The sequence below is a fragment of the Pinus tabuliformis genome, chromosome 6, assembly GCF_031772625.1.
Source record: "Pinus tabuliformis cultivar Carrire ecotype Pingquan chromosome 6, CPIR1, whole genome shotgun sequence".
NCBI classification, from domain to species: Eukaryota; Viridiplantae; Streptophyta; class Pinopsida; order Pinales; family Pinaceae; genus Pinus; species Pinus tabuliformis.
Genome location: NC_142292.1, coordinates 1,999,929,143 through 1,999,955,940, shown reverse-complemented (window position 1 = coordinate 1,999,955,940; position 26,798 = coordinate 1,999,929,143). Strand labels below are relative to the sequence as shown.

General features: G+C 39.6%; 2 pseudogenes; both read left to right on the top strand.

The window, feature by feature from the left end:
* The first annotated feature begins 621 nt into the window (after positions 1-621).
* Positions 622-2,558, top strand: LOC149267268 (cytochrome P450 86B1 pseudogene; annotated as a pseudogene).
* Positions 2,559-4,485: 1,927 nt separating this feature from the next.
* Positions 4,486-6,605, top strand: LOC149267267 (cytochrome P450 86B1 pseudogene; annotated as a pseudogene).
* The last annotated feature ends 20,193 nt before the right edge of the window (positions 6,606-26,798 follow it).

The following is a 26,798-nucleotide window of genomic DNA, read 5'->3' as shown; positions in this document are numbered from 1 at the left end:
CAAAATTTATTTCCTTTGAAATTATCCATACTAAACTTAAAATACATTCTTAAATAGTTTATAAAAATATTTATTAAATTTATTAAAAATTCTATTTAAAAATAAAAATAATTTATTATATAATTATCAATTCCAAATATCTATATCATAAAAGATTAACCTAAACTCATAATAATATTGAAATTTATATAAGATTAAAGTCATATGTCACTAAAAAAATAAATAACTTCATTGGAGTAAGCACAACCAAAAAAAGAGACGCTCGTCTTTTTATTATCGTAAATGTCTTTTAAAGTAGAAATAAACTTAAAATCATTTTTAATTAATTAAAAAAAATGTTTTTCTAAAACTTGAAGAAATTAGGTAATAATCCAAAAATCAAAATTAATTTCCAAAGATAACTGTGCACCCTCTCGTAGGTTACTTACCCACCAATTAATTATAACTTTATTAATTACCAACTGATTATGGATTATTTAAGATAAAGTAATTTTCCTAATTTAAATAAATACAGTTATTTTCTTTAAATTATCAGAAATGGATAACTATTAGTGCTTTTTCGAACTTGGAAAAAAAAACGAACTATTCCAATTCCAATTCCAAGTAAGAACTCCACTTGAATTGGAGATACATGAAAACCTTATCATGTTCTTGATTGTTCCCCTATCTTATCGTATTGGGAATGCACAACCCACTCTGAGTGCTGCAAAAATGGAACAGCTGCTCTTCCCACTACAACTTCAGATCCAGCATGTGCAATGCTCCACTAACCTTTCCTTCGCTTCAGTTGTCTCAGTAACTTCAATTAAAAAACAACGATTGCGGCTCCTGTACTACTCCGCAGCTTATCTTCCATTGCCCTGGTTAGGGTTCAGAAAGGGCTTACTGGTTCGATAGGGGAAGAATCAGAACCAAGGGCTTACTGGTTCCATGGAGGAGATGAAGGCCGCAAGGGATTTCATGTGGGGTCTAGCACAGATTGTGAGATGGTGGGAAATATTTGCCGCGGTTGGCAGCTACTTTTTGTGTAGTTATTGGTCACAAAGAAATCCGAGAGGGCCTTTCTGCTGGCGTCTTATTGGAATGCTGCCATCTCTGCTCATAAATATCAACCGTATGTATGATTGGATTACGGAACTTTTGCAGGAGAGCGGCGGCACTTTTGTGTTTAGGGTTCCATGGAAAAGCAATATGCAGAGCGTGATGACATGTGACCCTGGCAATATCGAATATGCTCTCAAAACCAATTTCGCTAACTATCCCAAAGGCAACGACTTCCAGTACGATTTCTGCGATCTCCTCGGCGACGGAATTTTCAACTCGGATTCCCAGTCGTGGAGGCTCCAGCGCGAGATCGCCAGCCTGGAAATCAATTCCCGGAGCTTCAGCGAATTCACGGCCAATACGGTCCAAGAAATGGCGGAGAACCGACTCGTCCAATACGTGTACACTCGTCTTCGGGAGAAACCCCGGCTGCCTCGCCGCCGATCTGCCGGAAATTCCCTTCCCCAAGGCCTTCGACGACGCCGTGGAGGCGACCCTGTACAGGCACGTTGTGCCCTGCACGTGCTGGAAGTTGTTCCGCCTGCTGAAAATCGGGAAGGAGAGGCAGTTCCGCAGACCGCTGAAGCCATTGAAAGAATCTGTCGATGATCTCCTCAATTACAAGAAATCGGTGATATCAAGAACCGGGGAATCAAGAAACGGCGAAATAAGAACAGGCGAGCCAAGAACCGGGAAATCAAGAAACGGTGAAATAAGAACCAGCGAGCCAAGAACCGCGAAATCAAGAAACGGACGCGCGTAGTCTAACACGGAGGAGTTGCCTGGAAAGTTATGGAAATTTCGATCATATTTAGAGAAAATGGAGTTGCTTGGAAAGTTATGGAAATTTCGATCATACTTAGAGAAAAGAAAATCCGGCAAGGATTTTTGTAAATCCAAGTTATAGTTGTTAAACTTCAAAATTTAAATGTCCCCGGAAGTTTTTGATGATGCTGAATCCATTCAACCATCAAACACAGGATTCACACTGTCCCTAAAAGATTTTTTGAAATTTTTTTCCCAACCACTTTGACCTTCCGACCAATTCTTCAAGGCAATTCTTCTGCCTCGTTAGACAACGCGGAACCGGTGAATCAAGAAACGGCGAACTAAGAACCGGTGAATCAAGAACCGGCGAACCAAGAACCGGGGAACCCATGGCGGACCCGATGTCGAATGAACTGCTGACCTCTTTCATATGCAAATTATCAGACGGCAATGACAGCATTTCTTATTCTGACAAATTCCTCCGGGATGCAGTCACGAATTTTGTAATAGCCTGACGGGACACTTCGGGCGTGGTCCTCACCTGGTTCTTCTGGCACCTTTCCAACAACCCTCGGGAAGAATTAAACATTTTAAAGGAAATCTCTCAAATATTACTCAAGCGCACGAAAATTTCAGAATCGCATGAAGATTTCTTGGACACAGAGAAGCCGTTAACTCAGAAGGAGCTGCAGGATTGCGTGTATTTGCACGCGGCCTTGTCTGAATTATTAACTATTTCCATTTAAAAAAAATCAATAAAACATAATTTAAAAAATTTAGACAATACACCTAACAACTTATTAACAACGGACAACGGATGTCCTGTCTGAAATATTAACTATTTCCAATTAAAAAAATCAATAAAACATAATTTAAAAAATTTAGACAATACACCTAATAATTTATTAACAATTGACAACAACAGATGTTTTTAGTGTGATTTTTTGGAAGTTTTTATGGTAGGTTTTTTTATCAATTTTTTCTAACCAATCGAAGTGTCCTAAGGGTTTTCAAAGGTGCCGAATGCATATATACAATGAAAAAACTAGTTTGAATAATACAAATCAAAATTTCACCTCAAAATTTTCCACCATATTCCAGCACCAGAAAATCCAAAAAATTACACTAAAAACAACTCGATCAACTTATTTGCTACATTAAATATGTAATTTTTATAAACAATCCCATTAATTCATATATATAATATAATAATAAAACTTCATATATATAATATAATAATAAAACTAAATTATACGAATCACCTCCTATGTAATACCTAACCATTTTTAATAAAACATTCGAGCCGTTCATTCCATGGTACAGGTATGAGATTGAATGGAAACCACATTGGAAAACATACATATGATGGTATGGTATCTATGTCTACATCAGTTAGACATGGGTATTTTAAAAAGGTAGGTTGGAATGTCAATGTCTAAACAATGTTGAGAAGTGGTGGGCCCATAACACATGCACGTTAACTTATTCATTTGTTGCGATGGTAAACAAACATGGCATCTGTATCGTTATTCCTCCCTGATTAGGTTATAATAATTTTATTTCCTCCCTGATTAGGTTATAATAATTTTATTAGGGTTGGATCTTTTTCTATAGAATTTGGAAATAGTGATTTTCATTCATCACTATCTATTCTAGTCGTATAAACATTATTTTTAAAATAATAAAATAGATTTATATTTTTTGATTAAATAATTTTATAAATTAATTATTTTTATTATAAAAAAATATTACTAAACTATTATATATTTATTTTAATTTTAATTTTTTTAATACTATAATTTAAATTTAAAATATATTTTCAATTACATTTTTATATATCAAAAATTAGTATAAAAATATTTTATTTAAGTTAGATATAGAAAGGGAAAAAAATTATTAACCATACATATATTTAAATTTATATTAATTTTAAATTTATTTTTAAAATAATATAATCTAAAATAGAAATATAAATTTTTATTGTAATAATTTTGAATATATTAATAGTTATTTTTATTTTGGAAAAAGATTTTTAAAGTGAACTATGACTTTTTAGGTATGTAATACTTATAGTCCATGGTATTGTATCATATCATATTTACATATCTAAGAATCTCCATGATAAAGTGAGAGTAAGAGTTTTGATGCTTATTATGACTTCATGTTTATCAACCATGGTAAAGTGAGAGCAAGAGTTTTGATGCTTATTATGACTTGATGTTTACTAACCATTTAATTTATATTGTTGTGCTTGCTAACTCCTCATTTTTCCTTTCCCCTTCTTGTTCTGTTCTACCCTCCTATAATTGCTCTCAATTTAGTTTAGTTTAATTTTAATTTATTTAATTATTATTGAGTTTAATTTACTTATTATTTATTCCAATTAAATATTTTAGTTTAATTTTATCTTTAATTAGCTCTCTTTCTTTTTTCCTTTTTTGTAAGCTTATTCATCATGTCCAATATATCACCCCGGGGAATCGATAACTTCACATCAAAGGGTACCTTAACAGAACACCAGATCCAAGACCCCATGGACCTTTCTTCCTTCTTTTTAATTCAACTCCCTTTTCCTAATTAATTTCTCATTCAATAACAAAATAATAAATTAAATGGTTTTTTTAATTCCTTGGTTTTCAATTGTTATCATTATATTATTTTAACGAAGTCTCAGTAACTTCAATTAAAAGACAACGATTGCGGCTCCTGTACTACTCCGCAGCTTATCTTCCATTGCCCTGGTTAGGGTTCAGAAAGGGCTTACTAGTTCGATAGGGGCAGAACCAGAACCAGGGCTTACTGGTTCGATGGAGGAGATGAAGGCCGCAAGGGATTTCATGTGGGGTTTAGTACAGACTGTGACTTGGTGGGAAATATTTGCCGCGGTGGTCAGCTACTTTTTGTTTGGTTATTGGTCACAGAGAAATCGGAGAGGGCCTTTCTGCTGGCCTGTCATTGGAATGCTGCCATCTCTGATCATAAATATCAACCGTATATATGATTGGATTACAGAATTTTTGCAGGAGAGCGGCGGCACTTTTGTGTTTAGGGGTCCATGGAAAAGCAATATGCAGAGCGTGATGACATGTGACCCTGGCAATATCGAATATGCTCTCAAAACGAATTTCGCTAACTATCCCAAAGGCGTCGACTTCCATGACGTTTTCCGCGATCTCCTTGGCGACGGAATTTTCAACTCCGATTCTGAGTCGTGGAGGCTCCAGCGCAAGATCGCCAGCCTGGAATTCAATTCCCGGAGCTTCCGCGAGTTCACGGCCAATACGGTCGAAGAAATGGTGGAGAACCGGCTCGTCCGGTTGCTGGGCTGCGCCGCCGACAGAGGCGCGGCGATCGACTTACAGAATGTGTTTCTCCATTACACATTCGACAATACGTGTACTCTCGTCTTCGGGAGAAACCCCGGCTGCCTCGCCGCCGATCTGCCGGAAATTCCTTTCGCCAAGGCCTTTGACGACGCCCTGGAGGCGACCCTTTACAGGCACGTTATGCCCTGGACGTGCTGGAAGTTGTTCCGCCTGCTGAAAATTGGGAAGGAGAGGCAGTTCCACAGGTCGCTGAAGCCATTGAAAGAATTTGTCGACGATCTCATCGATTACAAGCAATTGGTGATATCAAGAACAGAGGAATCAAGAACCGGCGAGCCAAGAACCGGGGAATCAAGAAACGGCGAACTAAGAACCGGGAAATCAAGAAACGGCGAACTAAGAACCGGTGAATCAAGAACCGGGGAACCCATGGCGGACCCGATGTCGAAGGACCTGCTAACCTCTTTCGTATGCAAATTATCAGACGTTGATTCCTCCGGGATGCAGTCAAGAATTTTGTAATAGCCGGCCGGGACACCTCGGGCGTGGCCCTCACCTGGTTCTTCTGGCGCCTTTCCAACAACCCTCAGGTAGAATTAAATATTTTAAAGGAAATCTCTCAAATATTACTTAAGCGCAGCAAAATTTCAGAATCGCATGAAGATTTCTTGGACACAGAGAAACCATCAACTCAGAAGAGCTGCAGGACTGAATGTATTTACACGCGGCCTTGTCTGCAACATTGAGACTGTACCCCTCCGTCCCGATCGACCACAAGGGCGTCGTGAATGACGATGTGCTTCCAGACCGAACATGCATAAATCCTGGAATGAGGTTTTTTTACAGTATATATTCTTTGGGCCGCATGGAGAAAATCCGGGGGCCGGATTGCCTTGAATTCAAGCCAGAGAGATGGATCTGTATGAACAGTGATGGGCAGGCGATGATCAACCACGAGTCTGCGTACAAATTCGCGGCCTTCAATGGCGGACCGAGGGTGTGTTTGGGAAAAAACATGGCGTACATGCAGATGAAGGCCGCGGCAGCCGGGATTCTGAGGAGATTTCAGGTTCGAGTGGTAAAAAAATCAATTGGTTGTGCCGAAGATATCGCTGATACTCACCATGAAGCACGGCCTCATGGTGAACTTGGCAAGGCCACTGCCAACGCTGCCCTTGATCTCCGACTCGTCCACTGGTTTTGAGTGAATAATGGCCGATACAAATATCTTCATTAATTCTATACATATCTTCAATGAACTTACCAACGGTATTACTTTGTCATTGGCAATAAAAGCAATCTATCAGATTGTCAATTTTCATCATCATTCATTGTAGCCATTTTTGCAACCTCAATCATCTCACAAAGAATCACGAGTCAATCACTAAGGATTCACTGTACGACTTTTCAAGTGTGTATGCTGCACTCTTCATCATGCCATTGTCAATGGCACAGGTTAGGCTTCAATAGTCAATATCCTCCTGAATAATGCCCCATTAAGTCTTCTAATAAAATGGGCGTTGGTAATGAAGATATAGTTCCAAAAGTCACCATTTTTTCATGAGGATAAATTTTTCATTTTAAGAGTGTTTTTGGACTATTGAGAAGTTTAGTTATTAAGTTAGAGAAGATTCTTCGCGAAAATCACATGGAATCACATGGAATACCATTTGTCGACGCGTTTCGAACCAACCAGTGTGGTTCATGGTTAGGACAAGTTGAAGAAACAGATCAAGCTCATCATGTTAGTTATTGTTTTATATTAGTATGACCTTTATAGTCGGGCATGGCCATATATTGTTGGTATCATCTATAATATACTTATATGATATGTCTCGAGTGAATTTAAGTTAGAACTTTCAACTATATGGAATATCAAAGTGCTCATTTCACTATATGTGATGTTGCATCATCACAACCCTATTATGGGAAACTTACTGTTTCCTCATTTAATGGAAGCATATTTGAATAATCAACTCTCTAATGTGAGAGCATGTTATCATCCATCTAAGCTTACACATGATAGTTGTTGACACATGATACATAATAATGATAGTTGGTGACACATGATAACATGAGACATGATAGTTGATCATCCTCTAACAAAACATCCTATGTAACACCTCATTGATCATCTATCCTACTTAACAACTCCTTGGTCCTCCTAACCTATGCACAAGTACATCATCCCATCCATCTCCAAATAATCATGAGTTAATCACCAAGGGTACCCCTCCTAACCTATGCACAAGTACACCATCCCAACCATCTCCAAATAATCATGATTTAATCACCAAGGCTACCAAAGCATCTGGATATTCCTTGCAACTTGTCAAAGCACCCTTCATCAAGACATTATCAATGGAACCTCAAATCAAGTCTCCCATGGCATAAAAAATAACTAATAGCACCAACAAGAACTAATTCACAGAGGCTAATAGCTGTGAAATAAGAAAATGAGGATAAATCAAGAATTCATAGAAGAAAGATTATGGTAAGAATATCTCAAATCAATTCTCCCATGGCATAAAAAATTAACTAATAGCACCACTAAGAACTAACTCATATAGGCTAATAGCTGTGAAACAAGAAGATGAGGATAAATCAAGAATTCATTGAAGAAAGATTATGGTAAGAATATGGAAATAGGTATGTAAACCTAAGCAACATTTTCTCATACACTGTGTAGCATAATTATGAAACAAAGAGAGGTTGGATTTTCATATCATGAATCCAACCATCAACATTTTTATAAGATCTAGTGAGATACCTTACAACAAAGTTGGTTGAGAAATTGATGATGGGAAAGAAGCATATGATTAGAAATATATAATCAACTATGAAATAGCTCTTACCATGGAGAAAAGGTGATTAAGTCAAGTCTAATTATATAGTCTACGTCCATCATTTTAATTATACCATTACACCATTATTTTTAATTACTATAAAGTTGTATTGTTTAAGTTTTATGGAAATAACATAATATAACTATTCATGAATAATTTAATAGAATATATCTATATTTTCCTTTTAAAGGCAACAAAACATATCATAGCTCAGTTGTAAACTAACAATGGCTACTATTTGTAGATGTGGATTGACTTATCACTCTTATTCAAGAAAACTATGCTACTTAAAATAATTTTTTGGTGGTTCATAAGGGTGAAAGCTTGCACTTGTGCTAGATGCCTCTTGGCTTTAGAACATTAATTTGTTTCATCATGTATAGGGAAGACGACCTCTTAACCAATCAAAAGTTGTTTTAACTCTTACTCTATGACTGAAAGATAATTTTAACCTTAATTAATATCCACAAAAAAATTGTAATACCTTGTTATCACCAAAACCATCAACAATAAAATTAATCAAATACATAAAACCAAATACTACCTCCAAATTAAAAGAAAATCATTAAAAAAAAAATGAAAATATAGGTAAATTAACTTATGTGCTTTAGTGGAACTCTAAATTTTATAAACATTCCCCATTAATTCATACATATAGTATATAATAAAACTAAATTACACGAATCACCTCCTATGGAAGTGTTTCACTAAATACCTAACCATTTTTATAAAACTTTCGAGCCATTCATTCCATGGGTGCATGGTACAAGCATGAGATGGAATGGAAACCACATTGAAAAGCATACATAGGATGGTATGGTATCTATTTCTAAATTAGTTAAAGATGGCTATTTTGAAATGTGGGTTATAATGTCAGTGTCTAAACAACGTTTCCAGGTGGTGGCCCCCATAATAAATGCATGCTAACTTATTCATTTGTCATGATGGTTAACATGGAATCTACTTTAAGCAAAGGTCATTGCAATATGTTTTAATGACGCAGGTGTAAATAATTTCCTTTAAGGGAAGTAATGTTTCCTTATGCAATGAAAATTCCTTTCAAAAGAAGAGATGATCCCCAATGATGGAATGCAAAACCAATTTCTTTGTAAGTATGTTTGTTTCTTTAGACCCTAGAATGTAAAACAAGTTTTTTTTTTTAATAAGAATATTGAAGTGGTTTTATATTTTTCCAAATTAAATGATTTTATAGATTAATTATTTTTATTAAAAATATTACTAAATTAATATATAGTTATTTTAATTTTAATTTTATTTAAAAATATTATAATTCAAAAATAAAATATAAATTACTATAATAATATTTTTTACTTTCAATTTTCTTGAGTGGGTGGATGATCATGGTCATATTGGGGATGGGGAGGGTTATAATTTTTTTTTTGTAGATTTACACTGTTGATTGTAATATGTTAAAACAATTTACTTGAATCTACTCTACTCGTCAACATAAACAATAAATGATCAATGAAATCACAAAGCATAAAAGAGAGAATTCAATCACACATAACACAATAAATCTTTGGGGAAAGCCACAGCTAGAAACCCCTTCTATTTGTATATTGAATTAATCAGAACATATGAGAAGATTACAATGCTTTGTTAAATCCCAAGCAACCTCTACACTATCTCTATCTATCTTACTGCTTCCCAGACATGCTCAAGCTAATACTTAGCCAATTCTGTTGCGTGCCAAGCTCCTATTTCCTTGAATAGTTTCCTTGGGAATTAACACATATTTAATTCAGAAATTTCACAAATATGAATTGCCCAATCCCCATAGGCCTTCCTCTGATTGCATGCACCACCTGTAAAATTCAGATGATTATATAACGGACAGTACATTGTCCCTAAACTTCAATCTCAACTGCGTCTTTCTCTGATATGACATTTATGAGTTAATTATGAGCGAATCTTCAGTTTACTGGTTGATTAGTACTAGTTACACCCCACTACTAGATCTCCCACTAATTCCTCCATCAGTTTGAACTAGTTTAACTGAATTAAATAATTACAACTCAAAATAAACTCAACCATGACTACTAAAAAAAGTAGGAGACACTCTACATGACTCTAGTTAGACTCTCAACTTGAATTAACTGATCCAACTAAGTCAAATTAACTTAGTTAACTATTACAAGTTGTCATGCGATGTTGAATTACAATTAAATTCATAATTTAATTCAAGGACAAATTAAATTAGGATTTTCTTGTTGCATTTTCAACACTCCCTCTCAACAAGAAAGTTATTATTTGCTAGGTCAATCCTGTTTATGTGAAACTCGAATTTGTATCTTTACAATTCCTTTGTCAAACTATTTTCATCCTTCTCCATTGTAGGAATGTACTACAGTAACATGATTCTCCTCTACACACAATCTTGTATATTGTGATATTGGATGTTGATATGCTTGGACCGATCATGAAAAACTGGATTCTCATAGAGTTTGATACAACTCTTATTTTCACAGTAGATCACTATTGGATCCATCTGTTGACCAAATAACCCAACAAGAATCTTCCTCATCCAGATAACCTCACAAGATGCTTGACTAGTAGCCATGTACTTTGCTTCTGCTGAACTGAGTATAACTAACATTTTCTTCCTACTGTACCAAGAAACTAGTGCTGACCCAATACTGAAGATTCCCCCTAATGTGCTCTTCTTGTCAAATGGGCTCCTTGCCCAATCTGCATCTATGAAGCCTTGAATCTTCACTCCCTCCGTCTGTCTGTACCAAATGCCAAACTTAGTGGTGCCTCTGAGGTATCTCAACACATGTTTAGTCACTTTCCCATAAAGTTTGGTTGGCTTAACCATGGCTTGACTAAGTTGGTTAACTGAAAAACATATGTTCGGTCTTGTTTTCTCCAAATAAATAATTGAACCCATGAGCTATCTATAAATAGTAGCCTCCACTACTTCACCAGGAGTAGCATCCTCCTTCCTCCAATTACCTACTAGAGGAGTCTCCATGGGTTTGCCACTCTCCATGTAGAACTTCTTCAATATCTCGTTGGCATACTTGCCCTGAGACACACACAATTCCCCATCTCCTTGCCATACTTCCATACCATGAAAGTAATGCATGAGCTCTAGGTCTTTCACCTCAAATTCTCTTGCAATATCTTCTTTGCAAGATTTTATCAACTTCTCCTCACTTGTTAGAATCAAATCATCAACATATAATACTACAATCAACAATTTACCTTCAACCACAATATCGTAAAGGTTCACATCTGCTTCACTTTTGGTGAATCCGAACCCATTGAAATAACTGCTAATACTGGTGTACCAAGCACAAGGTTCTTGTTTTAATCCATACAGTGATCGCTTGAGTATGTACACACACGACTCTCTGTTGAAGGTCTCAAATCCTTATGGCTGCTCAATATACACCTCTTCCTCGATCATACTATTGAGGAATGTTGTCGTCACATCCATCTGATGTATATTCCATCCCATCTGCACTGACAGTATTAGAACAGATTTGATTGAGGAGTACCTTGCTACTAGAGAAAATGTCTCATCGTAATCAATTCCCTCCACCTGAGAGAATCCTCTGGCCACAAATATGGCCTTGTGTTTCTCCACACTCCCATTTGTTGCTTGCTTTACCTTGTAAATCCATCTGGAACTCACCACTGACTTGTCTATTGATCTTGGGACCACTTCCCAAACATTGTTTCTGATAATGGAGTCATACTCCTCAACCATGGCATCAACCCATACTAGTTGTTGCACTTCTTCCTCAAATGAGGATGGCTCAACCTCTACACTCTCACTCATCAAATTCATGTAGCCATTGTACCAATCTAGTGACCCCCTCTGCCTGCGCTATGATGTGAGTGCTCCCACATTCTCTCTAGCATCATGCATCAATTTGTCAGCCTCTCTGGTGTGCTTCCTTCCATCTCTGGAAGTCTTTGCATGAGTAGGTGCTTCCTTTCTCTGCTCATCTACATGTGGCTTCTCCACATCATCCCAAGGTTCCTCCTTTGTAGCTAAAAGTTCCTCATTTGCATGTAACTGAAGCTCCCTCTCAAGGGAACATCTCATGGATTTAACTTCATCAAAATTCACATCTCTACGAACCACTGTCATCCTATTAGATGGCAGGGACACCTGATAGTTGTGAGGTTTATCAATGTACCCCAAAAATATGCCCAACTCAATTGTTGGCTCGAGCTTTTTCCGTGCATCCTTGGTAACATGAAAATAGACTAATGAACCAAATATCTTGAATTGTGCCACATCTGGTTTCTTACCTGAAAAATTTTATCTTCTTATGGTGTATTCGTCCCAAGAATTCGACGAGGGCTTCTATGCTGCAAATAAATAGTTTTGTTGCATGCTTCAGCCCACAAGTGCAATGGTAGGCCCTAATAATGTAACATCACTCATGCCGCTCCTATCATACTTTTGTTCTTCCTTTCAACCACCCCATTCTGTTAAGGGTTATGTGGTGTTATTAACTCCCATCGAATGCTTTCTGATTCACAAAAGTTCTTGAATTCATTCGACACATATTCTCTACCGTTATCACTTTTGAGAGCTTTCTCGATAAGTGATTTAAGTTCACAAAATTTAGATAACATCTGATCTTTCTTCTACATGAAGAAAATCCAGCACTTATGAGAAAATCATCAACAAATATTACATAATACCTATTCTTGGCCATGGATGCTGTTGAGAATGGTCCACACACATCTTTGTGAACACGATCAAGGATTGCTTGTGCTCGACTGCCTTTATCATGAAAGGAAGCTTTGGTGTACTTGCCCAATTTACACCCTTTGCATGTGTCTCTCTGCTTTAGTGTACCCTTGGGAAGTCCTGTAGAAATTTTCTACATGATCTTCAAAGCTTTGTGGTGCAAGTGACCCAATCTTCTATGCAACAACTCACTAATGTCTCGGCTGCGTACCTTCTCTGCTTTGGTGCTCAAAGCATCACAATCTTCTGCATCTAATTTGTAGAGGTTCTTCACCTGAACCCTGATCCACTTCACCTGTCTTGAGGCTATGTGATGAAGGAAAGCCTTTCCCTTACTAAATATCACATTGTAGCCACAGTCCTCCAACATGGCAACTGAAACCAAATTATTCTTCAAACCGAGAAGATACATGACATATTTTAATGTGAGAGGAGAGTAAGACTCCCTTTGAAAGGTAATAGTATCGATGTTGGTCATGCTATACCTCCCATCATCTCCCATCTCGATGTGCATCTGGAGTTCTATCTCCTCCAAGTCACTAAAGAACTCTTTGTTGCCAGTCATATGGGATGAGGCTCCATTATCTAGGTACCACACATTGCTGGGTTGTGTTATATTCTTTCCACGACTATCCCACATAGTTAACTGGGGGTTAGAGGGGGGATCGAGCCCCCCCTTCGTTGTGTTGATTACGTAGTGGGGGGGTCATAGGGGGTTTGAGGGGTGTAGGTAACCCCCATCTATGGGGTCCGGGGCAACACCCCAGAAAATTTTGTTTTTTGGACCCTATATTAGGTTGGGCAGACCTACCTATGGTTTTCTGCATGATTTTAGCACATGGTTTTGGACACAATGGTTTATGGTCCATGGTTTTGGACGTGATGGTTTCTGGTCCATAGTATTGGATGCTTCGGCATGTATAGATATGTATTCGAACATTGAGAGGAACATAATGAAAAATCACGCTGGTAGTCTTGGTTTTGGGATACAGGGGAAAATCTCTATGTATATGTGTTTTATGTGTTATGCTCTCGCATTATTTATTTTCTGTGTTTTAGAATTCGTATGCAGGTAATTTTTGTACAGGGTTAAAAGCTACATTTAGTATCAGAGTTGTTTTGGCTTCAAGGGGACACCTTTGTTGCTGAGGGGTTTTTCTCAAGCCTGTGGTAGACCTTGTTCAGTGGGAGATCTACGAGATCGATTCTGGTGGTGAAAGAAGATGGCGAGTAGTGGAAAGATAGAGATCAAGAAATTTAATGGTCAGAGTTTTGACTTGTGGAAACTAAGGATGGAGGATCTGTTGGTGCATAAAGATCGGTGGATCGCAGTAGATCCGGGTACTAAACCAATGGGAGTGTTCGATGAAGAATGGAAAAAGTTGGATCGGAAGGCAAAGAGCACAATAAGATTGTGTGTCTCAGATTCAGTATTGCTGAATGTATTAGGGGAAGCCACGATGAAGGATTTGTGGGACAAGTTAGGGACTTTGTACCAATCTAAGTCTCTAGTGAATAAATTGTTCCTGCGAAAAAAGCTGTATAACCTGAGGATGAAATATGGAGACTCAGTGATAGAGCATCTGAACACATTTAATACTGTGGTAAGTCAACTACTATCTGTTGATATTAAAATTTTAGATGAAGATAAGTGCATCAGTTTGTTGTGTTCTCTACCAGATTCATGGGATAGTCTGGTTATTGCAATAGGTAGGAATACAACTTCCTTACAGTTTGATGAAATAGTCTCATCCTTGCTGACGGAGGAGATGAGATGGAAAAATATAGAGAGCCAGAATGGTGATGGTGATGCCTTGTTTGTACGAGGATGGTCCTAGAACAGAAACAAAAATAAGTCATCGAGTGGGAGATCTAAATCTAGAGGGAGATCTAAATCTCCAAGAAAACCTGTGAAGGTGGTGTGCTAGAAATGCAGAAAGGAAGGGTACTACAAAAGGGACTGTAAATCTAAAGCTCCTGATAAAGGAAAGGGATCTAATGATGCTCCTTCCGTAGAGGAAAAAAACCACCTCAGATGAAGGTGGGGATGTGTACTTGGCTTCTTCAAGTACATATGTAGATCATGAGGCATGGTTGATTGACTTAGGTGCATCCTTTCACTTCACTCCCCATAGAGAGTGGTTCTGCAAGTATGAGAAATATGATGATGGTGATGTCTTTTTAGGGGATGATAGGAAGGCTAGAATCGTTGGTCGTGGAAAAGTAAAGTTGAAGTTGCAAGGTGGAAGGGTTAGAACACTTCCAGGTGTTTTGCATATTCCTGCATTGGCCAGAAATATGATTTCTGTAAGCAAGCTGGATGATGTACGTATAAAAACAATGTTCGAGAAGGATACCTGCAAGATGATTCAGGGAGCACTAGTTTTGATGCGGGGATTTCGGATTGGAACTTTGTACAAGCTGCAAGGTAGCACTATTATTGATGGGTGCAACAGCTCTATGGTTCCTAAAAGTGGAGTAGAAAATATAGTGGTCTTTGGAGAGAAGACCATGCTGTGGCATCAAAGGCTTGGACATATTGGAGAGAAGGGCCTTCGAATACTTCATGGTAAAGGTATGGTAGAAGGTATGAGTAATAACTCTTCGGATTTTTATTTCTTTGAAAATTGTGTATATGGGAAGTAGAATCTGGTGAGTTTCCCCTCTGGTGGTAAGAGGGTGAAAAAAATATTAGAACTTGTGCACAATGATGTGTTTGGACCTGTGAAGGTTCCATCACTGGGTCAGTCTATGTACTATGTATCATATATATATGACTTCTCAAGGAATACATGGATATATTTCCTTAAGAAGAAATCTAAATTCTTTGATAGGTTTAAAGAATTTAAGGCTCTAGTGGAAAACCAGACAGAGAAGAATAGAAAGGTGTCGAGGACAGATAACGGTGGAGAGTTTTGCAGTAAGGAATTTGAAGAATTCTGTAAGAAGTGTGGTTTAGCACAGAAGGAGACTACTCCATACACACCTGAGCAAAATGGAGTTGTAAAAAGAATGAACAAGACATTGATGGAAAGGGCAAGAAGCATGCTTAGTGGTGCCGGGTTAGGATAGGAATTCTAGGCAGAGGCGGTGGAGACAGCATGTTACCTGGTCAACAAATCACCTTCATCAGCGTTGGATGATAAGACTCCACAAGAAGTATGTACTGGTAAGAAACCCTCTCTTTCATATCTGAGGGTATTTGGATGTGACGCATATGTACATGTTGCAAAGGAGAAATGAACCAAGTTGGATAGTAAATCTGAAAAGTGCATCTTTATTGGGTATAAGGATGGTTTAAAGGGTTATAAGCTTTGGATCCTAGTAACAAGGAAGGTTGTGTAAAACTGAGATGTGGTGTTCAAAGAGGTAAAAGATGTTATTAAACATGAATTCCAACAAAAGGAAACTGAAAAGATAGAATTTGAGCTTAAGGAGGAAGAATCAGACTCTACAATAGAGGAGGAATCAGAAGAAGAATAGCCACAAACTTCAGGTGTGAGAAGATCAGTTCGAGAAAGAAGGCAGCCAAAAAGGTATAATCCATCTGCTTTCTATTCAAATTTTGCTTTATCTATTACTGAGGATGATCCCAGAATTGTGAAGGAAGCAATAGATTGAGAGGATGGAAAACTCTGGAAAGAGGCCATGGTTGATGAAATGACATCTTTACACAAAAATGAGGCTTGGGATCTGGTGGAGTTTCCGGTTGGAAGGAAACCCATTGGCATCAAAAGGGTGCTCAAGAAGAAGACAAATGCAAAAGGAAAGGTGGAGAAATACAAAGCTTAGTTGGTAGCAAAAGGTTATTCCCAGGTGCCAGGAATTGATTTTGGTGATATTTTTTCTCCTCTTGCCAAGGTAACTTCTATTAGATTACTTTTGTCTGTTGTTGCTGCTTTTGATTTTGAGGTAGAACAAATGGAAGTGAAGACATCATTTCTTCACGAGGATCTGGAAAAGGAAATCTGCATGAAACAACCTGAAGGATTTGCGGTGAAGGGTAAGAAAGAACTAGTATGCAAGTTAAAGAAGTCTTTGTATGGGTTAAAACAGTCACCAAGGATGTGGTATTAGAAATTTGATACAATTATACGGGGACTTGGCTTCACCAGAAGAAAAGTAGATCACTTTGTGTATTTTGAATTAATTGGTGACTGTGTTATTTATTTGGTCTTGTATGTGGATGATATGTTGCTGGTTGGAAATGACAAAGAAATTATCCAGGATTTGAAGACCCAATTGTCCTCCAAATTTGACATGAAAGATCTTGGTGTGTTACACTAAAAAATGTCACCATGACTATTTACAGTTAGTATGGCTCTATCAACAGTCATACTATCCTCCTGGGCAAGTCTTATGCCTCTGCTCTCCATGTCAAACTCCAAAAAGAGAGAAAGTCTTTATAAATGTGTTTATCTCTGGGTACGCAGGTTCTCTCAACCTTACCTGCGGATACGCACCTAATGTTCACAAAAGCTGCGTACTTGTACGCTCTGTATGTAAAGGGGCAGGTGCGTACCCCTGTAAAGGTCAAAATGCGCAAGTTTCATCTTTAAAAAGTTACTTGTGGTCATTTCTAGAGTATTCTAGAAGGTTGTTCGACGTGTATTGAGCGCCTCCAGATGGTTCATGTACCCCTACCAAAGAGGAACTTATCCCATCAATAAGGGAGCTATTCCATCCAAAGAGGGGATTATCCCATTAATGGTGGACCTGAATAACTTCCTCTAGAGCACTATAAATACAGGCATGGACCAGAGGGAGAGGAGGTTGGAAGCTAAACATTTCTAAGGGTAGATGCTGCTGGAATTAGGACTCCCATTTAGAAGCTTGTGAGGAGAGATTTCCATCTTTGCTTGTTCTATTTGGAAGTGGGTGAGCTTTGTCAAAGTAAAGGAGAACTCTTGATGGACCCTGGGAGGGACTTGCACAACACCAAGGCTCAGGTTGTAATTGTTCCTTTTGTTTCCTATTAATGCAAATGAGTCCATTCTTCTCAATAACTTGTTATTTATGAGTTGTTTCATGTACTCCTTGGTCTATGTGTTAAACATGTTTTATTTTATGAGATTATCAAGTGTTATTTAATCGTTTGATTGTTAGTGAATGCAGGTTTCGAAGTGAAGGAGGAGCTCATCCGGATCAGCGAGGCTGGACTACTGCAACAACGTTGGATTACAGGTAGGATCTAAACACTTGATTTCTTATATAGTAAATGCATGTTTAGAGAAGGATTGCTCTTGTTTGTCTTGTTTGTCACTAGAGAGTCTTAGGCTCCTAGGGAGGTTGGTTGTGTCCGCACTATCGACTCTTTCCGCCTGACAAAATGGTGACTCCGCTGGGGACTCCATTGATGTGAAAGTCTTTTCCTTTGTATGCAACTTTGATCTGAGAAAAGTCATTTATTTTCTGGTTTTTGGCTCTGTGACTTTGTATTTGGGTGGGTTAGCTTAGGGTCAGATTGAATTTAGTTTTTCTTGGTTTTTTCAGTAGTACACACCCTCTGAGTATTGCACAGTGCGTACTTGTACGCACTGTTGCTGTGTGCACAGAGCGGGCCCACACCTGGCTTAACAGGTTGCCTGCGTACCCTGCTAAAAATTAAGAAATTTCCATTTTTTGCATTTTTTCTCTTAGATTTTGCTTTTTCTTAGTTTTTACTGCCCAGATCCATTAGTCTCTTGTCAAAGATCTTCACCTGAACTTGTTTCGATAGCATTGAGTGTTTTAGTGGATTTCATAGAAGTTTAAGCCCTAGGGTTTGATTTTTGAGTAGGTCCTGTAGTGACTTTGGCGGTAGAAGTGTCAAGCCTTAGATCTCTCTGGTTTTGTCAGCCTTCTTAGGAGTCGGACCTGTCGTAAAGTCTACCTGTGAGAGCAACTTACCTTTGAGTTATCTCTTTGGAAAATTTCGAAGTGCTTGTTGATTGAGTATTGAATTCCATTTTACAAAAAGAACAAAAAGATTTGAGTTTTGTTTTGACTGGTCTTTTGATTCTGCATTAGCTGGTCCTTGGCTTGATTGTGGTCAAGTAAAACAACCTAGAATCATCCTTGTAGGCTTTTGCCTCGTTAGGTTTGCTTAGAGTAAATTTCTTTTTGATTTGCTTGTGAGTCAATTTTTCATAGATTTTATAGCTTTTGAGATTGATTTTCGTTAAAATAGATTTATATGCTTTATTAAATAAGAGAAAATACAAAAACATCTCCTTTGAAAAGTTTTGTTTCAAGTAGCTTTGAGGGATTTTGAAAGAAAAAGAATTTTTCGTGCACGTGAGGAGTGGTCATGTTTGTATGCTTGGAAAGATAAAGAGAATTGTTTCTTTGATTGTCTTTACTAAGAAAGTTGTTTTCTATAAAATTTGCATTTTCCAACTCTCTTAGTTAGGAGTTTCATTGAAAGAGAAAGGCAGCGTAAATCATCTTAGGTGCATCTTTGTAGTGGTTTGAGTCGAGTCTACACACCATTGGTTTCATTTCCGCTACCTTTTGTCTTTAAGAAAAACCATAAAATTAACGCTTAAAGTAAAATCAACGTAGTAACTTTCATTTACTAGGGCTCTGAAACACCAATTTAGATCAGGCTAGTGTCTTGGAGTAGGAGAGTAATTAACTCTCCAAGACAACAAAACCAAACAAGTAGCTTATCTTGTGATAGAATAAATCCAATTGTCTCATTTGTACTCTGGGAAAGCTCCTCTTAAAGGAGAAGCACGAGCTCGTGTCCGAACCAGTGAGGGGATCAATCCTCCCTCGTTGGGAACGACGCCAGACACGCACGTATTACAAACGGTAAACCTCGGATTAACCATTGTCGAGGAGCCAGGGGTCACTTGTCGGTAAACCTTGGATTATTGTCAAGGAACCGGCAAGGGGATTGAGCTTGATACTCTGCCCTTGCGTGCTGTCGGAGTGTAGACTGTTCCCCCAGGTGCATTTGTTGCGGTTGGTAGCCTTAGTGACCATTATCTTTAGGATTCTACCGAGGTGACGGTGGAGGGAAGATCCCACTATACCTGGAGCAGACGTCGGCTAGACTCACTTGGATTTTCCGGGGGGTTCACTTCACTCGAGACGGTTAAAGTGGAGGAACTTGTGCCGGTCTATTCATTAAGCAGGTTGCCGGGGTAACTGTTCCACCCGCCACTTCTGTACTGAATCCGGCGATGTTGGTTTTCATCTCCAACTAGCGTTTTCGGTCTGGAAGGCTACTGTTTGTGCTTGGTATGACGCCCTAGATTCTTTAGGCGTGTGCTTCAAATTTGTTTGGTTCTTTAGAGACTTTAGGTGGTTTGATTTGAGATTTTACTTTGTTTTCGTGTGTAGTAGTTAAAAGTTTTTAGCTGTGGCGGAATTACCGAGACAGTCCCGTAGACTTCGGGGCCAGTCTCCTGAAGTTGTTTCTGTGGCCGAATTGTTGAGGAGATCCCGTAGACTTCGAGGTGAACCTCCTCGAGACGACCCGAGTAATCTAGAAGGTTTGAAGGTCCTTGTAACTCCTCCTAGTGGCAGTAGAGTAGGTTCACCTGAAGAATGAGAATCTTCCTTGGTAGTCCATCCAGATTACCAAAGTCTAGAGACAGGTTATAATCCTGAAGCTGTTACAGTTTCTGAGCTTGCTGGTAGTTTTTCGTCTACTAGTGATACAGGCGAAGAACCTGAAATATCTGAACCTGTTACTCCAACTTCTAGTGTTCCAGATTCACCAAGAGTAGAACGAGTTATCACCGAAAATCTTCCTACTGGTCTGATTGCTATCGAAGAACTTGCCCCAGAGGAAGAAATAGGCGTCTCTAACCTTGAAGATCAACTTACTATTGAGCTCAGGGAGCGTGAATCTATCTTTTACAGTCCTCCTAGAAGTACTACTTGGTACCTTTCGTTAACCAATTATTTAGACAACTCAGGGGTAGGTTTTTCTACACCTCGTACTCCCTTTCCACCTAGAGGTATTTATACTCCTGTAAATATGTCTGGTCAGTCGTCCGTGTTTACTCAAACTCCTGAATCTTTCTTACACGGCGGTCCTTCTGTTCCCACCGGGTATCAATCACTTTCTGGTACCTTTGCGGGGGCATCTCCTCAACCCATTGATCATGGGTTATTAGCTGGAAACAATGGTAATATACCATTGGGTGTAGGAGACATTTACATGATGTCAGGTTCAGTTCCCGTTTCCCAACCTCAAGGTGGCCAATTACCGCCTGGGGGGCAGCCTCAGTTAACGCCTGGGGGGCAACCTCAAGGTACACAAATCGTGTCTGGGGGGCAACCTCAAGGTCAGTATGTACCTATGGTGCAATACATGCCTCAAGGTCAACCCCAGCCTCAATATGTACCCCAGGGTCAACCTCAGTATCAATATCAACCTCAAGGGTATCAACCCCAAGGGTATCAACCTCAAGGTCAAGGTCAACCCCAGTATCCGTATTTACCTCAAGGTTATCAACCTCAAGGTCAATACTCGAGTCAAGGTTATCAACCACCTCAAGGTCAGCCATATGTTCAAGGTATGGGAACTGTACCTTTCAATTATCAATCCTATCCTCAATCCGCTTATGGATCTCAGTATCCTCAACCTGTTACGGGTCAATACCCCGGAATGATAGTGTGGGATCCATCACAGGGTCAACAGGTGTTGCAGCCAAGTATACAGTTGGTACCTCAAGCTGGACAACCCGTAGTTTCTGGTCCACCCCAGCAACCGCAACCCGTCCAGTCAAATGTTCAAACTTCTGTAACTTCGGTAGTTACTCAGCCGCCAATTGCACCTGGTACTCCATCTCAAACGGCTGCTGCAACTACCGCTACATCTGCCGCGCTTACTTCTGGAGTATCGACAGCTCCGGTTTCTACTATCTCTGCAACCACTCCTCAGACATCTTTACCGTTGTCTGGATCTACGATTCAAACCACGGTCCAGATGCCTATAGGTCAGCCTGGTATAAGTACGGTTGTCACTACTCAGCCTCAATTTGTTCATCAACCGTACCAGGGACAGTACCAACATGGGCAAGCTGTTCAGCAGTCGGTTTACCAGTATCAACCGTATCCTGGGTACACTTATCAACAACCTCAACAACCCCAGTACGGTCCAGTTAATCCTGGTTTTCCAAGAGGCTATAATATCCCTAATGCGACTCCTGTTCCTAGTTATCCTGGATATCCTCCTCCTGGGACTGGTCTTGTGACCCAGAGTTTTAGAGATCCTAACCGGCAATTACCGTTTATCGCAACTTTGGATTTACCAGACTTGACGCGCCTAACGAACGATCCAATTCAATATCTTCAGTTCTAGCCGCCAATGCCAAATAAGTTGCCCAGTGATATACCCAAGTTCGAAGGTAAGTCTGGAGAGGATCCGTCCAATCATGTGATGACTTACCATCTCTGGTGTGCTTCAAATTCTATCTCGGATGATTCGATCCGCTTACGTCTTTTCCAGCGTACACTCATTGGTCTCGCGGCCAAGTGGTACATTGAGTTACCATGGGCCTCTTTTTACAATTTCAGCCAGTTAGCTACCTCGTTCTTAACTCACTTTCAGTTGCCGGTCAGATACGATAACGGCACGGAGTTATTAACTTCACTAAAACAATCAACGTCCACATATATTTCTGATCACATTCATGAGTGGAGACGTCGAAGAAGGTTAGTGAAAGTTTTTATTCCGGACCAAATCTTAGCTGAATGGTTTGTTAAATCATTATTACCGAAGATTACTGAAGATGTAGCTAAGGCCGGAGTAGTTACTGAGGAGCAAGTCATTGCTCAGGCACAATACCTTGACTTAGTTTATACTCAGTCGGGTACGTTACACGAGAAGATTCCAAATCTTCCAAAATCGAATCAAATCACTGCTGCTCCTTTGGGATCTCATGCCGCTGATGGTATGATTGGTATCGTGAATACAAAGAGTAAGAAGAAGTCTTCCAAGGCTTCAACTACTCCTATAATCACTTTGCCCGATTCCCCGACAGGAGAGTCTTCCCCTGAACTTTCCGCCGATATTCACGCTGTAGAGTCATCTACGGCCAAATCAAAAAATGGTGGAAAGAAGAAAGGAAAGAAGAAGGCTAAAGCAGACAAGGCTCCGAAGGAGAAAACGGAAAAGTCAGAAACCAATGATGAAAAGCGCAAACCTCGATATCCTTGTCTCATTTGTGAAGAGGATCATTTTACAAGAGATTGCCCTCATCGGGCCGAGGTTGTGAAAATAGTCAAAGGTTCTCCCACTCCTGTTGTGTTAAAAAATCCATTTCCAGAGCAGGAGAATAAGATGATAGGTTCTTCCTTGACTGCCAGTGAAGAACCCATTTTGATGATGTCTCATGTGAGGATTGCGACTCGATCGCAAGATTATGGTAGTAGGAATCCTGTTGATGGTAAGGAAGCAGAATCTTCTCATTCTAATCCATCAACCTCAGCTCCTGGTTCCGATCCACTACAGATCGAAAAACCTAACCCAGACTTAGTAATCAAACCGCCCGCCAAGGGTGTACTTCGAAGGTCTGCTTTCAATCCACATGCGAGAGCGGCCCAAAATTACAACATTGTTGAGGACTTAGCTGTTTCACCCTCAGCAATGTCGGCTTTAGAAGTGCTGCAATCATGCCCAGCACAACGAAAATTACTTTTGTCGGCTATCGGAGCTGTTGATGTTCAGGACCCGAATCTGATAATCTTCAATCTAGAAAATAGTACACTGCGTCTACCCCATCAAATGGCTTTCCAAATTCCAGTGATAGTAAAAAACAGGCCTATTCATCGGACTGTGATTGATGAGGGAGCTTCTACGTGTATTATGTCGATTCAATGTTGGAGATCGCTTGGTTCTCCTTCGTTAAACCAATCCCCGACCATCCTTAAGGCCTTTGATGGCCGTGGGTTCCGTCCGTTTGGTATTCTACAGGAATTGCCTATAGGGGTAGAAGGTAAAACCGTTAGTCTGGATGTGGAAGTGGTTGATGCCCCTCTAGACTACAACCTTCTTTTGGGTCGAAGTTGGTCATATGCTATGACAACAGTCGTTTCATCGGTCTTCAGAGTAATAAAGTTTCCACATAACGGTAAGATCGTGACAATTGATCAGCTGACATACTTTTCATCCGACCCAGCCTCTTCAGAGAGTATCCAGCATGTCGGTAAGACGACAATCCCTTATAGGGACGTTGGCGTAGGTTTAGTTAAAGATTCCGGTTTACTGGGAACTTTTCCTTTCCCTCCAATCAACGCAGACCCTTCATTTGCATCAATTCATATGATTACATCAGACAACATTATTTATGATGATCCTTGGATTGTCCCATCTGAATCTGAGATAGACTCATTCGGTGATGCTATGCCTTTGAGTCCATATGAAATTGCTTATGAAGCCGTCATGTCTTTTACCGACTCGCGTTCAACCCAAATCGACCAAATGAATGTGGTCAGTGAAGAATCACTTTTCACATCAACCTTAGAACGGATAGCGTTTCCCGAAGTTGTGTCATCTGACGAACAACTTCGTGAAATCCTAAGTGTAGACGATCTACCATGGGAAGATCTCCATCACAGATCTTCGTTTTTACCTAAGGATGATGCTTTTGAAAATGATTTTTCATCTATCTTTACCACTGAATATGTCAAAAATGCTCAGAATCCCACGAAACATTCTGATTCAGAGCTAAATTTAAGGAATATTTCTCGCACTATTCCCATTGATATTTCAGTGAAGCCCGGAATTGAGGAAAACATTCATATAGGTGCCTCATGTACAGAAGATGAAATCCAAACTTACAAGGCCCTATTCCAAGAATTCCGTGATGTGTTTGCTTGGTCTTACGAGGAAATGCCGGGAATCGATCCTGCCATTGTTGTTCATGAAATAAAGACCTACCCGGACGCTAAACTCGTCCGACAACGGTTGCGTCAGATTCACCCTCGGAAAGCGGCTGCGATTAAAGCAAAAGTCGAGAAGCTGTTGAAAGCAGGTTTCATTTATCCAATCCCGTTAACGGATTGGGTATCGAATATTGTTCTAGTCAACAAGAAACAAGGAACAATAAGAATCTGTATCGACTATAGGGATATAAATCGAGCATGTCCAAAAGACAACTATCCTACGCCTTATATCGATCAACTTATTGATAATTGTGCCAGAAGTGAAATGTTTTCCTTTATGGATGGTTTTTCGGGCTATAATCAAATCAATATTCTACCTGCCGACCAACCAAAAACGACATTCATTTGTCCATGGGGGACATTTGCTTATTGCAAATTACCTTTTGGGCTTAAGAATGCCGGGGCCACTTTTCAACGGGCGATGTCTGACGCATTTCATGACATCAAGCACATTGTGCAACCGTACCTCGATGATTTGCCTGCTCATTCTTTACATCGAGCTGATCACCTTGTCCACTTACGAGCAATATTTATGAGGTGTCGGCATTATCGAATTCGGTTGAATCCCCACAAGTGTGTGTTCTGTATAGAGACGGGTCGATTGCTGGGATTTGTTGTTTCAAAAGCCGGCATTCGCGTCGATCCCTCGAAGGTCGAAGCTATCATCAAATTGCCGCCTCCTTCGACTTTGCGCCAACTCCAAAGTTTGCAAGGGAAAGCGAACTTTTTACGCCGATTCATTCCAAATTACGCCGAGGTCACTAAAGGTTTTACACGGTTGTTGAAACAGAATGCTCAATTCCTTTGGGACAAGATTGCCCAACAATCTTTTGATGCACTTAAGCACGCGTTGACCCATGCACCGTTGTTGCATCCTCCCAACTACAACCAGGACTACTTCTTATACCTCGCAGCTTCGCATTCCACCATTGGAATGGTGTTAGTTCAAGAAGATGAATTCGGAGCAGAACATGTGATATATTATCTTAGTAGGACATTAAACCCCACTGAGCTAAAATATTCGCATGTGGAGAAATTGGCCCTGGCAGCCGTTCAAGCTGTCCAGCGTTTTCGTCACTACATTCTTCTCCGTAAAACTACAGTCATTTCGGATTGCAACCCTATGATTTATATTTTGACAAAACAACTGCTAGGGGGCAAGTACTCTAAATGGATTGTTATCCTGCAAGAGTTCGACTTGGAGTTTGGGAAATCCAAGTCTAAGAAATCCTTAGTTTTTGCGGAATTGATGTGTGATTTCCCGCGTACTGATACAGAAACTGTGGCAAAGGAGTCCATTGCGGACGAATATTTGTTTCTTATCAGTACTTTAGATCCGTGGTACGGGGATATAATCATCTATCTCCAAACCCAAACCTTTCGGCCTGAAGCTTCAAAGGCGGAACGTCGAAAAATTCGTTTTCAATCCCAGCAATACAAGATTATTGGAGATACACTTTATCTCCGGGGGGCAGACTTAGTTTTTCGACGTTGCTTAACTCACGAAGAGGCTGAAAGAGTTTTGAATGATTGTCACTCTGGAGCATGTGGCGGTCATATGTCTGGGTATGCCACAGCTCAGAAGGTGTTGCACGCTGGCTATTTCTGGCCGTCCATGTTTAAAGATTGTATCATTGCGGTCCGAAAATGCCACAACTGTCAAGTGTTTGATCGCAAGATGCGCGCATCGCCTGCTCCTCTCCATCCTATAATTGTCGTTGGTCCTTTCGCCAAATGGGGTATCGATTTTATTACTTGTAACCCTCACTCGGCCGGGGGGCATGCGTATATCATCCTCGCGGTTGATTATTTTACTAAATGGGCCGAGGCGATGCCTACATTCAACGCAAGCGGCAAAACAGCTGCAGTTTTCGTATTCAATCACATTATAACTATGTTTGGTGTCCCACAAGCAATCATCACTGACCATGGGAGCCATTTTCGAAACATCATGATGACTGAGCTTACAAGCCATCTTGGTTTGCACCACGATAGCTCTACTCCTTATTATCCGCAAGCCAACGGTTTGGTTGAGTCTATCAACAAAGTTCTGGTTATCATGATCCGACGAACCATTGGTATTCATCAGTTGAATTGGCATAACATGTTATTTTCAGCGCTATGGGCATACCGAACTTCAGTGAAAATATCAACAGGGTTCACTCATTTCCAGCTAGTTTATGGCTTGGAAGC